Below are 15,027 nucleotides of genomic sequence, written 5' to 3'. Positions count from 1 at the left end.
TCTATAACATGCATTTCCTTCTTAGTCTATAACATTATGCATTTTCCCTTTAAAATCTTGCAACTTTAAAGGAGCACATTTCATAGTCTTTAGTTACATTTGTGAATATTGTCTTTGTATAATACGTCATGTCTCAAGAGTGTTCAAGTAATGTGGTCTATTTTATATTTGCAGGTGTTAGAATTTTTTAACAGTCGCATGGATGCCCAAAGAATGGATGGTGGATGGTCAGTCAATGAAGTACTCCAAGTGGTAATTGTAAACTGTCGATCTTGGCGTGTTGATGGGATGAAGGTAAAATGAAAATATCTATCATTTGTGGTTTCTCATGATCACTTGCTTTACTTCTGTAAGACTGTATCTTGTTTGGCAGATGTTTACTCAACTGCACTTCACATATGAACAAGAGAGTCACCCAGAGGAGTTCTTCATCCCATATGTCTGGAAGCTAGTACTCTCCAAATGGTATGGAGATTCTCATCCACACACCTTATGATGACTATTTGCAACTTTTTTCCTCTTTTATTGTTCAAACTTTGTTGATTATGGGGGTATATAAATTCATCATCTTGTTTTTTACTGTAACTTTTTGTTGATTACCTTCAAAAATGTCTTCTTGCTCTGTGCATGTTTCTGATGTGAAATTTCTGTCATCTGCAGTGAATTTGAATTCAATGCAACAGCTATAAATTTGTTTCCAACTGATTTGGTTTTTTATGGTATATGATTTGTTGCTTTTGTTTCTTTTGCATAGGTTTGACATACTTATACATTAACTTGGATTATTGTCTTCAATGACAAAATTCACAGTGTTGCAAAAACTTGACAATGAGGTGGAAGGAAATACATTCCAAAATAGTGACTTTGACGAAGTCTGAGTATCAGCTTGATCCGTTGCCAAGTACTCCAATTTTGTTTGTGAATATTTGTATAGTAAATTAGTTACAAAAATGTAATGTTCTCATTCTTTTGTTCTCATTCTTTTGTTCATAAATGTAATGTTTGAAGATGAAAGTGGTTTGAGATATCCATGTAATGAATAAATGATGATGCTAACATGTCATCCATGTTATGTCAGTTTATACAAGTTTGCCATCACTTGCACTTCATTTTATGATTTTGTAGTAGTTTTATGATAAAGGCAAATCATCTTGGTACATCTTGATTTAGTTATTTAATATGTAAAAAATAATAATTATGTTGTAATGTCAAAGAAGATCAATTGTCCTTAAATTATACAAAATATGATTGAGATGTTTTTTACATATCTAACAACTAAATTATAATTTTTACTTTTACCAAGACTTTTTAATCACTATATTATCACCCATTTATATTGTAAGTTCTTTGTTTTAAAGCTTTTTATTTTTACAAATAATTTTTTTTCTCTATTGTATGTTACATACGGATTTATCCGTATGTAAAAACAAAATATTTTTTGATATATATATACAGATATATACGGATTTATCGTATATAAATTATACGGATTTATCCGTATATAAATTATATACGGATTTATCCGTATATAATTTATTTACGGATATATCCGTATATAATTTAGCTATGATGATTTTATAAGTTGTATGTAACCAAGTGTTATATACGGATTTTGGGTCTTATATACGGATTTTGGTTGTATGTAATTCAACTTTTTCTTGTAGTGAGGCCAGATTCATCTATGTGCAAAATAGTATATTCAAACCTCATTTTTTAGTGAAATTAGGAACTAAAAAGGTGAATCTGCTATACAGGTTGGTTTTGAACCCAATTAGAGTTCAAATAAGTTTAAATTTATGAATTATAGTTGCTGAAAGTGGCTGTCCAGCAAGAAAAAATGTGAAAATTGGCAACTCCTATAGCCAATTTTTGAGTTCTAGGTTTTTTTCGTAGTTTGAGTTTCTAATTAGCTAGGTTTTACCGTTCTAAACTTGTTAGGACAGTTTCTTTGTTGTTTCTTAGGCTAGTTTAGTGTAGTTTGCAAATTTTGACCATTCTAGTGCATTTATAGTAGACCTTTTGAGGTTTGAATTCTAGGTTCTAAGTCTAAAACCTCTTACATATTTGATAATCAATTTCAAACAATTCAAAACAAAGTTTGACAAAATTCAATGTATACAATATGATAAACTCCAATCAACATAACTTAACATTCAAACTGGACATTCACAACATTTTAGAACAAGATAAAATTTATGAAACAAGAATGAAAATAATAGAACATACCACATATAATCATGCAATTTCAGTTTAGGTGACCATACCTTCGCCTTTGTTTTCCTTTCCTGATCAAGTCTTCTTTGTAGACTCTCTTCCTCCCCTTATGGCCACAATTCCTTTAAAAACTCACCTAAGACATCAAATGGAAGTGTATTTAGGGTTATTCATTAGATTTCGTTCCATTAATTTAATAAGCATAGCAACAGTTTAAGCATTAACTAATAGTATCCAAAAAGGAATAGCAATAACCAACTAAAACATCACCAAACAAATTTATCATACTGCACCAGAATTCAACAAACCAATTTCTTTGAATTTTGACAACTTTTGGCCAATTTCTACACTAGAGAAAGTCCCTAGTTATGTGGTTTGATACTAAAACACATATGGAAGAGATTTAAACACACAACTGAATGTTCAAGCAACTTTGTTTGATGATTTTAATTGTGTTTAAACTCTAAAATGAGTTATAAACAACCTGCAACTCAAAATCACTACTCCACTTCCATTTTAACTCAAAAAATGATGGTTTAGAAAGAAAATCTTCATATAAACCAAACTATGACCAAATGAACAGTAATAGCAACTTTATACACCAACTTAAACTTGTTCAAGCTTTCCAATAGCACAGAAAAAGCATAAACCGAAAACCAACCCTTACTATTGCCAATTATGCAGTAAAACAAACCATCATACGACCAAAATAAAGTTTCAAAGTAAGTGAGGGACATCAACAAAACCAATTCCGAGTTTATACAATGTACTTACTTGCTTCTAATCTTATCAAAATCATTTTAGAGTTTAGACAATTCAGACAAAACCACTTGTTTCATAAATTAACCACTTGAGTAGTTTTAAGTATGGCACAATTGTATCAGCACCTTGAGATAGGGTAGCACTTATGATAGAAAAGATGGGTAAGAACTCAACTTTGGTGTGGCATGTGTGGGAGGGTATTTGTATAAGCTCTAGTAAGGAGAGTAGTTCAAATAGAGGGTACCTTAATTGCTAGACACAAAGGGAGACGACAAAAAATTATAGGTAAAACCATTGAGAAGGATTTAACAACCAATGATGCTTACAAAAATTCTTAGAATGGGGTCTATGCCTAGCTCAAGCCACAAAATTGACTTATAACATCATTTTATTATATATCATCTTTTCCTCACTTATATATATATATATATATATAATATATATATATATATATATATATATATATCATCATTTTATTATATATTTTAATATGAAATCTTAAACACACCTCTTTTGCTAAAAAATAGGTATCGTGAGTGTGGGACTAGATATTTTAAATGTGGTTCAATAGTAGTTTGATAGCAAGTAATATGATAGACCCAATAATAGTTACAAAGATAAACTCTTATACTATCTTAAAATGTAAGATTGGAACTTAATCAGTTATAGAAAACTTGCTTGTATAGGATTGTTCTTCACTTATATAATATAATTTGATATCTCTCTTATTGATTGACAGACCTCTAGTAGACATGATGTATGGTAAATCATTATGTTGTTTGTTCAGTAAGCAAGCTCACGTACAGAAAGAAGGTAAATTGTTGTTGTGTGGTCATAAAGGACTAGTTATTCAAGTTTCTTGTTATATCTTTGAAGTTAAGTTTGTGTTTTCATAGACAAGTGGTGTGGCGTTTAGGTTCATGAGATTTGGTAGAGCAATATTCAAATTTAGTAAGTGTTTTTATCCTATAACATCACAAATCAGAAATCAGAACAGTCAACAGATCATGGACAAGTACAATAAAAGTAGGGAAAAGGGGAGAAGGGAAAAAGAAAACTCCCCTATGTTAGGGTGGAAGTTGCCAATTTTGGACTATCAGGGAGATGTTTTCCACCACAGGATCCAAAAATGAAGTTTTGAGGAAGAAGTGTGTTAGCAAAAATCAAAGATGAAGTTTGATGATGAACAGATTTGCACAAGTCAAGATCCATAAAGACAAATTGAAGATCTCTGTATTTTATAAAGCTTTTATAATAATCAAATTTGATGTAATAGTGCTCAAATATGTATTAGGGTTGATTCTTGTAATTTATATTTGATTTATTTACTGTTGAGAATCATCCACAAGCTGTTTAATCGATTAAACCCAGTTTTAATCGATTAAAACGAGGCTGGCATTGAAAACCAATTGCCCCTGTAATAATCGATTAAAGCTAATAATAATCGATTAGTTAATCGATTATTCCTGAGAATAATCGATTAACACTAGCCGTGGGGGTTTCAGATTTGAAAAACTAGCCGGTACTCATTTTAATCGATTAATACTTGTGTTAATCGATTAAATGCGTTAGATGGCCCGTTTTCGAAGAATGGAAGGGTATTAGGCTGAGTCTATAAGATGGCTCACTCTTAATCTCAAAAACACTCTTCCCTTGTGAAAACATCTCTGAACTCTTTGAGAACTCTGTGAGATTGTTGAAGCTAAGGAAACTCTTGTCTGCAAATTCCTGAAGTGCTACTACGGTGACAGAGGAATAGCTTGTTCATCCTTGGTGTATCCGAGGAAGTGCCTGGAAGAGAATCATCCTTCGTGAAGCATTCGAAGGAGGTGGTCATCCTTTGTGAAGATTCAAAGGAAGTGTAAGTTCGTCTCTTGTGGTTTCAAGAGAGGTGGTATTTCTAAACTCTTACAAATTGTTTTTCTTTGTGACTAATATTTGTAATTGTTTTGTGTTAGTGAAAAAGGTTTATCTTGTTTGAGATAAGCGACTGGATGTAGGATCCGAGATGATCTGAACCAGGATAAATCACCTGTGCAATTTTTCTCTTTCCCTTACTCTGTCATTTATATTTAATTATCTGCCCAGTAAGAAAAATTAAGAGAAAAAATAATAAAAGGCACAATAAAAGTATATAACCAATTCACCCCCCCCCTCTTGGTTTGTTACGCAATAATTCCATTGCAGCGATTCTAACAATTGGCATCAGAGCTTGCTTTGATAGTCATTCAAATGGCAGGATCACATCAAACCTTTGCAGAGGGTGCATCAATCAATAGACCCCCACTATTCACAGGTGAGAACTATGCATTCTAGAAGGTAGGAATGCAAATATTTATTGAATCTATTGATTGTGAAATTTGGGATGTTATTGCGTCTGGCTCTTCTGTTCCTACTAACAATACACAGGAACCAAAGCCCCGTGGTCAATGGACCATTGAAGAAAAGAAAAGATTTCAGAATGACGTAAAAGCCCGAAATATCATTGCATCAGTGTTGACTGTTGATGAGTTCTACAGAGTCTATGTCTGCAAAACTGCTCAAGAAATGTGGGACGTACTCAGAGTGACGCATGAAGGAACAGATGATGTAAAGAGGGCAAGGAAGAACTCCTTAATCCAAAAGTATGAAATGTTCCGGATGAAGCAAGGAGAAACAATTTCAGACGTTCAAAAACGCTTCACCAACATTGTCAATCATCTCATTGGACTGGGTAAGTCATTTGATACCGATGAACTTAACATTAAAATCTTGAAGTCTTTAGACAGGTCGTGGCAACCAAAGGTGACTGCAATCTCGGAGTCACAAAACCTCAACACCATGACTATGGCGGCACTCTTTGGAAAGTTGAGAGAACATGAACTAGATCTTGGAAGACTTGATGAAGACAAAAGGAGAAAAGATTCTTCAAGAAAAAGAAGGCCTACATTGCATGGGAAGACGACAATGAGACCATTTCAGATTCAAGCGACTCAGATGAAGAAGCAAACATCTGTTTGATGGCAGATGATGATAATGTCAGCCAAGTAAGTAATTCACACTATTCTGATAATGATAGTCACATTGATGAAGATGAGTTGGATGAAACTTATGCTGCATTATTAATTGAATCTGAAAAATTAGATATTTCTCATAAAAAGCTGAAAAAGGATTTTAAAAATTTAAAATCTGAATTTGACAACCTTCTTGAAGAAAATGAAAATTTGAAGTTTACTTCTGAAAATCTCTCTAAAATAAATGATGCTTTGAAAACTGAATTTACAAATTTGTCTGAAGAAAACAGAAGTTTGAAAAATAAATTTTTATATCAAGCAGAAGAAATCAGAAATTTGAAAAGTAAAGTTTTATATTATGAAAAAGAAAAATATATTGCTAATAATGAATGTGAATCTTGCATAAAATTCAAATATTTTTCTGTAAATACAACTACTGGAGAATGTAGTAAAATCTCTGAAAATAAAGCTGCTAAGAAATTTGTTCCTAAAAATAAATATAGAACCCGCAGAGCATGGGTAGAAAAAGGAACGATTAACAGAAACACAAATGTGTATCCTGTTTTTACTGCATGAGAAAAGGCCATACCTCAAACAAATGCAGAATTAAACGTTTTGGTGTTTCTAGTGGAAGATATGTTTGGGTTGCTAAATAATTTGAATCTAACCCAAAAGGACCCATACAAAGAAGTTGGGTACCTAAAACAGCTTGTTTGTTTTTTTTGCAGGTATTACAGAAATCAAGAAAAGTCATGTGGTGTCTCGATAGTGGTTGCTCAAAACACATGACAGGAGACAAGACGAAGTTCACAAATTTTAAAGAAAAGGAACAAGGCTTTGTTACCTATGGTGACAACAACAAAGGAAGAATTCTTGGAAAAGGGGATATAGGAAGCAAAGACACCTTGATGATCAAAGACGTGCTATATGTAGAAGGACTAAGGCATAACTTAATTAGCATAAGTCAACTGTGCGACAAAGGATTCAAGGTAACCTTTGAGAAGAATTCTTGCACTATTTTTAAGAATGATTCTTCTGAAATTGCATTAAAAGGAGTTAGACATAATAATATTTATTTAATTGATTTAGAAAATGCATCAAATAAAAATATTTCATGTTTAGTTGTTAAAGAGGAAAACCCATGGTTATGGCATAGGCGTGCTGCTCATATACATATGCAACAATTAAACAAACTTATATCTAGAGATCTAGTAATTGGTTTACCTAAATTAAAGTTTGTAAAAGATAAATTGTGTGATGCATGTCAAAAGGGTAAACAAGTTAAAAATTCCTTTCATTCAAAAAATATTGTTTCTACTTTAAAACCTTTAGAACTTTTACATATGGATTTATTTGGTCCTTCAAGGATAAAAAGTTTTGGTGGAAACTATTATGCTTTGGTTATTGTTGATGATTTTTCAAGATATACTTGGACTTGTTTCTCACTCTTAAAAGTGAAGCTTTTAAAGAATTTAAAAAGTTTGTTTTTAATTCAAAATGAAAAGGATCTAAGAATAAAAGCTATTAGAAGTGACCATGGTGGTGAATTTCAAAATGAATTATTTGAAAATTTTTGTGAAGAACATGGTATTTCTCATAACTTTTCTTCACCTAGAACTCCCCAACAAAATGGAGTTGTAGAAAGAAAGAATAGATCCTTAGAGGAACTTGCTCGTACTATGTTAAATGAAAATAATGTTCCTAAACAATTTTGGGCTGATGCTGTGAGTACTGCTTGCTATGTTTTAAATAGAATGATAATTCGACCTATTTTAAAACGTACTCCTTACGAGCTTTTCAAAAATAGAAAACCAAATGTTTCCCATTTAAAAATTTTTGGATGCAAATGCTATGTTTTAAACAATGGAAAACAAAATTTGGGAAAATTTGATTCAAAAGCTGATGAAGGAATTTTTCTTGGATATTCTTTAACAAGCAAAGCATATAGAATTTTTAATAGGAAAACGTTCACAATAGAGGAATCCATACATGTTACTTTTGATGAAATTGTGGACCTTGAGGCAAAACCTCTTGAGTCAGAAGAATCTGATGCAGGAACACGTGAAGATTCATCAAAGGAGACAAATGAAGAGAAGAATCATGACAATCCTCAAGATGAAGATTTAAATAAAATATGGCGACAACCTAGAGGATTATCTTTGGACAACATAATTGGCGATATCACACAAGGGGTAAACACAAGAAGTAATATTGTAAATTATTGTATGAATGTTGCTTTTGTGTCACAGATTGAACCAAAGAATATTAAAGAAGCCCTTCAAGATGAAAAATGGTGTATCGCAATGCAAGAAGAACTCAACCAGTTTGAAAGAAATCAAGTGTGGGAATTAATTCCCAGAAAAGACACTCATCAAGTAATTGGAACAAAGTGGGTGTTCAGAAACAAACTGGATGAAGAAGGAAACATCACCAAGAATAAAGCTAGGCTTGTGGCAAAAGGATATAGTCAAGAAGAAGGTATAGATTATGATGAGACATACGCTCCAGTTGCCAGGTTAGAGGCAATACGCCTACTTCTTGCTTATGCATCTATAATGAAATTTAAATTATTTCAAATGGATGTTAAAAGTGCTTTTCTAAACGGTTATATCAAGGAAGATGTATTTGTTGAACAACCACCTGGTTTTGAGGATTTTAAAAACCCAAATCACATCTACAAATTAAAGAAAGCACTATATGGTTTAAAACAAGCACCTAGATCTTGGTATGAACGTCTTAGCAATTTTCTTGTAGAAAATGGTTTCAACAGAGGAAAAATTGATTCAACATTATTTATTAAAAGAATTGGAAAACATTTTCTAATTGTTCAAGTATACGTAGATGATATTATTTTTGGTTCATCTAACGCAACTCTTTGCGAGAATTTTGCTAAGTCCATGCAGGGAGAATTTGAGATGTCAATGATGGGAGAACTTACTTTCTTCCTCGGACTTCAAATCAAACAAATGGAGGAAGGAACCTTTATATCTCAAATCAAGTATTGCAGGGAAATCCTTAAAAAGTTTGAGATGGACAATGCTAAAGAAGCATCAACTCCCATGGGAACATCCTGCTACTTAGACAAAGATGAGACAGGTAAAGAGGTAAGTCAGACCAAATACAGAGGTATGATTGGCTCTCTATTATATCTTACTGCTAGTAGACCTGATATCATGCAAAGTGTATGTGTGTGTGCTAGGTATCAGTCAAGCCCTAGAGAGTCTCATCTTACTGCAGTAAAACGCATTTTTAAATACCTTAAGGGGACAACATCCTTTGGTTTATGGTATCCTTCAGGAGCTGAGCCTAGTCTTGTAGGATTTTCTGATGCTGATTATGGAGGTTGTAAGATAGATAGGAAAAGCACTAGTGGAACCTGTCACTTTTTAGGTAGTTCCTTAGTCTCTTGGCACTCTAAGAAACAAGCCTGTGTAGCCTTGTCAACCACTGAAGCTGAATACATTGCTGCGGGTAGTTGTTGTGCACAAATCTTATGGATGAAACAGCAATTAGAAGACTATGATATTCATTTAGATCATATTCCGCTTAAGTGTGATAACACAAGTGCTATAAAACTTACCAAAAATCCTATCATGCATTCTAGAACCAAGCATATAGAAATTAGGCATCACTTCATTAGAGACCATGTCCAAAAAGGCGATTGTGAAATGGAATTCATAGATTCTAAGCATCAATTAGCGGACATTTTCACCAAAGCATTGCCTAAGGATAGATTTTTTGAGCTTAGAAGAGATCTAGGCATATTAGAATAGTAAAATAGGCATTCTTGGACTTAATATTGCATTTTTCGTTGCTTACCGTGTTTAATCTGCGTGTAAATCGATTAAAAGCGTTATCTATACATTTACGAATGGTTTAATCGATTAATCCAAGTATTAATCGATTACGTAATCGATTAAAATCCATTTTAATCGATTAAATGCGCTCCAGACTGTTTTTTTTCGAAAAAATGTTGCAGTTTTCGTTAAACTAGCCGTTGCCAACGTCTATTAACGGGCAAAATCCCAAAATCTGAACGTTGGGGAGCATTCTTGAGCCTATTTATACCCCACTTGGTCCCCACTTTCCATACTTGAACCAATCTTGAGCATATCCTCTTGCTCTCTCCTTTCTTTCACCAAAATCTTTGCTATTCCATCCATCTCAATGGCTGAACCTTCAAGAAGAAGGAGAAGAAAAACAAGTGGAGTTTCGGAGAGTAATGTTCGCAGAAGAGATGCTACCATAGAAGGGTGGCTTTCCGATGAGCAAGATCAACAGTCATTCTCACAATTTTGGAAGGAAAGGAAGCTCATCAAACAAAAATTCATTGATCTCGCTTGGTATACATCCTACAACTTCTCCTTTCCCAATCTCATCATTGAACAAGGAGTTCAACACATAATGGAACTCCGTGGAAGGTTCTATCCGGATCTTGTGCGCATCTTCTATTTTAATTTAAAGGTTCGTGATGGGTTTTCCAAACAAGGGTGAAAGGTGTGGACATTGTCTTGGACAATGACATTTGGACAAATGTAGCAAAAGTCCCTGTTTTAGAAAATTCTCAAATTATTCCGAATGACTTTGCTCAATTCAACAAGATAGTGGTGTACCAGTCATTTCTCCGCAATCCTCGACAACACAATGCTCGTCTCTTCCTTGCTGGTGGACTCAAGATGGAAGAACGCCTCTTGCATTACCTTATTGTGTGGCTTTTTGCCCTAGAGGGTCAAATCATGCCAATGCTCTGAGACTGATCTCATCATTATGTATGGAATACTTCAGAGCATTCCACTAAATTGGCCTCACCTGATTCAGACAATAATGTTCAAGGCCAAAAGGTTAGATGTTGCACCTCTTCCATATCCTCTTCTTGTTTCCCAAATTTGTGAGTACAAAGGAGTAGATGTCACAAATGAACATCATGAGACTGTCCTTCCGGGTCATAAGGTTGGAGATAACTCCCTGAGGCAAATGGGTTTTTCAAACAAGGACTCTCCTACATCCACCCTGAGGATGCCATTGGTGGGCAAGAAAATGAAGACGAAGCTGCGGATATCCCCATGCCTGACCCCACACATGTTGGGCCCATCTCATGTGCATGAGGAATATAGTCTAGAGAGTCTCTCTAGACAAATGACTGAGATGGCTCGCCTCCAAAATGAGATGATGAACATTCAAAACACTCGCCACGAAGAAATATGTACTCATCTGAGACATCTAGACACTAGGATTTCAGGATTCGAGCGTCACTTTAATAGTGACGCAAGTGATGATTTCTAGATCCTCTTTGTTTGTTTTGTTGTTTATCTTTATGATTGTATGCATTTTTTTTAAATTCAATAAAAAGTTGTTGTTCATTTCTTTTTCTTCTATGCATAATTTCTTTTTATTAAGGGGGAGCACATTTTTTTCTTATGATCAAAAAGGGGGAGAAGATAGTTTAAACTCTTTATTTCTTTATTTTTCTATTAATCTCTCCTTTCGTAAGTTGTGGTTGTTTCAGATTATTAAAAAGCTTTAAACTCAGAAGAATTTTTGATCATCATAAAAAGGGGGAGAATGTTAGCAAAAATCAAAGATGAAGTTATGATGATGAACAGATTTGCACAAGTCAAGATCCATAAAGAAAATTGAAGATCTCTGTATTTTATAAAGCTTTTATAATAATCAAAGTTGATGTAATAGTGCTCAAATATGTATTAGGGTTGATTCTTGTAATTTATATTTGATTTATTTATTGTTGAAATCATCCACAAGTGTTTTAATTGATTAAACCCAGTTTTAATCGATTAAAACGAGGCTGGCACTGAAAACCCAATTGCCCCTGTAATAATCGATTAAAGCTAATAATAATCGATTAGTTAATCGATTATTCCTGAGAATAATCGATTAACACTAGCCGTTGGGGGTTTCAGATTTGAAAAACTAGCCATTGTACTCATTTTAATCGATTAATACTTGTGTTAATCGATTAAATGCGTTAGATGGCCCGTTTTCGAAGAATGGAAGGGTATTAGGCTGAGTCTATAAGATGGCTCACTCTTTATCTCAAAAACAACTCTTCCCTTGTGAAAACATCTCTGAACTCTTTGAGAACTCTGTGAGATTGTTGAAGCTAAGGAAACTCTTGTCTGCAAAGTCTTGAAGTGCTACTGCGGTGACAGAGGAATAGCTTGTTCATCCTTGGTGTATCCGAGGAAGTGCCTGGAAGAGAATCATCCTTCGTGAAGCATTCGAAGGAGGTGGTCATCCTTTGTGAAGATTCAAAGGAAGTGTAAGTTCATCTCTTGTGGTTTCAAGAGAGGTCGTATTTCTAAACTCTTACAAATTGTTTTTCTTTGTGATTAATATTTGTAACTGTTTTGTGTTAGTGAAAAAGGTTTATCTTGTTTGAGATAAGCGACTGGACGTAGGATCCGAGTGATCTGAACCAGGATAAAATCACCTGTGCAATTTTTCTCTTTCCCTTACTCTGTCATTTATATTTAATTATCTGCCCAGTAAGAAAAATTAAGAGAAAAATAATAAAAGGCACAATAAAAGTATATAACCAATTCACCCCCCCTCTTGGATTGTTCCACGCTAATAATTCTGTTGTAGCGATTCTAACAGTTCTTAGTGATCTGGCACCGCATCGTCAAACGTCAAGCCTAGAGAATTTTCCAAGTGAACTCCTAGAACTAACAAATCATTGAGGAACATTCATAATGAACTTTCTCTGCATCGTTAAATACCAAGCCTAGGGAACGTTCCAATAGAACTCCTAAAGCTAATCGATTGGTACAAAATGTTCTGAGTGAACCCTCACTATACGTCAAGCCTAGGGAACGTTGCAAGTGGACTCGTAGAGCTCAAGTTCGATGAGAAATGTTCTTAATGATCTCTCACTGCATCGTTAAACGCCAAGCGTGGAGAACGTTTCAAGTGAACTGCTAGAGATAAGCGATTGGTGAGGAACGTTCATAGTGAACTACCAGCTCATCGTCAAACGCCAAGCCTAGGGAATGTTCCAAGTGAACTCGTATAGCTAACCGATCGGTGAGGAACGTTCTAAGTGACCTCTCACTGCACCGTCAAATGCCAATCCTCTGAAACGTCCTAGGAGAATTCTTAGAGCTAACCGTTTGGTAGGAAGTGTGTCTTAAAGTACTTATAAAAACAAGGAACGCGTATCATATGACTCAAACCAAAACGTTAAGTGTGTTAGAAAGAGCGTAACAATATATGACCAAACATCACATTCAAGCACATAAAAACAATAAGAATACAAGGAGAGCTCAACTCTTGGCATAAAAAAAGTATCAATATGTGTTTAGGGATATACAAAAGAGAGGCCGAGAGAAAAAAGATGCGATCTAAAGCAAAAGCATTGTTGCTCGAATGACCCCAATTACAAATAACTTGTAAAAAAAAGAAAAAACCCTAATATCGCTGCCTTTCATTCCTCCCCACCTACCTCTTCCTCCTCGATCTTTTTAACTTGAGCCTCTATATGCTCAACGGCCAGTGGCTCCTTTTCGACTTGAGCGATAGGATCGGGAAGGTCCATCAGCTTCCCATCAACAACCATCTTCATAATGTCGTGTATGCCTTATGTTAGCTTCGTTAGGTTGAAGATGACGATGGAGGAAGAGCAACCATCATGCAAACATCGTCACTGTAGCCACTACGGGTGTTGGCTTGAGAAGCACCTTAGAAAAAGAAACCCTAAACACAATTTATAAATAAATAAAAGTAGTGTTTTTTAGACCAATTATAATTAGAAAAATATATCGAAAGTCTGCTCCAATATTACAAAAGTGTCATCACATCATATTATTTATAAAATTGTTATCATGTTATTTTTTGTACCTGATGGATTAAAACTGGTATAATAAGTCGCTATACAAATTATTTTTTTTACTAGTAATAATAAGGTTATATATATATATATATATATATATATATATATATATATATATATATAAATAATCATACTTCTTTCATTTTACATCTTTCATACTAACTTTTAATACTTAATTAAAATCATAAATTTTAGACTTTGCCTTTACCGCCTACTATTTTATTTCATGCGAATTTGTTAATTGTAGCATTCTTCAACTAATTTTAAACTAGTAATTACTTCAACATCAAGAAGTGTCAAGTAATCATGGAAATTCTAAAGCATGGGACATCATGTATTGCAACTAACAACATAGAATTATTGAAGAAGGATACGTGAAAAATGAGGTAGTTGAACATTGAATTATTGAGGTAGTTGGTTGCTCATATGCAAACTTTTGTAATCTTATATTTTAATTAATAATAGTATATAAGGTATATTGTAACCAAACGGATATAAAAGTTAATATATTAAACTTTATCTCGTGATAATTTTTTAACGAATAAATATATATCATAGATAACATTGACATGTTAGATTTAATCTTTGCTCACTAAAGTAAATAATTATTTAAATATGTAAAAACTATAAGGTAACTATTTGATATGCTATTGTTGAAGCTATCAAATTAATACTACTTTTCTAGGCAACTTCAGTATTGCCAAGTAGTATTCAAGTAAGTAGATAGGGTTAAAGTAACCCTGAGTCGTCTCCCAACGAATACGGAATTGCCTTTTAATATTTGAATCTTATGAATGCAATGTTCAAGAATAAAAATGATGTTTGGAGAAGGTTTAAAGAACAAATAAGAAACTTAAAAACAGTTACGATGAAATAGGCTAATTCCACTGCTTTTCCAAGATAGATTCATCATCGGTTATTCATGGATAATTGTTCAATTGATTATTGTTTAAGTTTCAAATTAATTAAAGTACATTCTTAATTAATTTGAGGGCGATCATGCATTTAACCAAAGTAAATTCTCAATCAAATGCAAAACCTTTCTAGATTATTCACAATAAATTCAACCAAAGTACATTCTCAATCAAATTCTATTGTGTTTAATCATGTCTATTCTTAAATCTCCTAACCAAGTTAAAAGTTAATCAATCAAAGTAAATTCTCAATTGATTATAGTTGAAATTATTACTACCAACCAAAGTACATTCTCAA

The 15,027-nt window shown here is 33.5% G+C and overlaps 1 long non-coding RNA gene across 1 annotated transcript; it reads left to right on the top strand.

Moving 5' to 3' along the window:
* On the top strand, nucleotides 1-706 carry LOC148192496 (uncharacterized). The gene is made up of 3 exons (XR_015781907.1): nucleotides 1-294; nucleotides 374-465; nucleotides 661-706. It is a non-coding gene; the product is annotated as an uncharacterized LOC148192496 (long non-coding RNA).
* Nucleotides 707-15,027: the final 14,321 nt, after the last annotated feature.

The sequence above is a fragment of the Vigna umbellata genome, chromosome 9 (assembly GCF_029865625.1).
Source record: "Vigna umbellata cultivar VRB3 chromosome 9, Vumbellata_1.0, whole genome shotgun sequence".
NCBI classification, from domain to species: domain Eukaryota; kingdom Viridiplantae; phylum Streptophyta; class Magnoliopsida; order Fabales; family Fabaceae; genus Vigna; species Vigna umbellata.
Note: the sequence above shows the minus strand (reverse complement) of the source record. Positions and strands in the feature narration are given on the sequence as shown.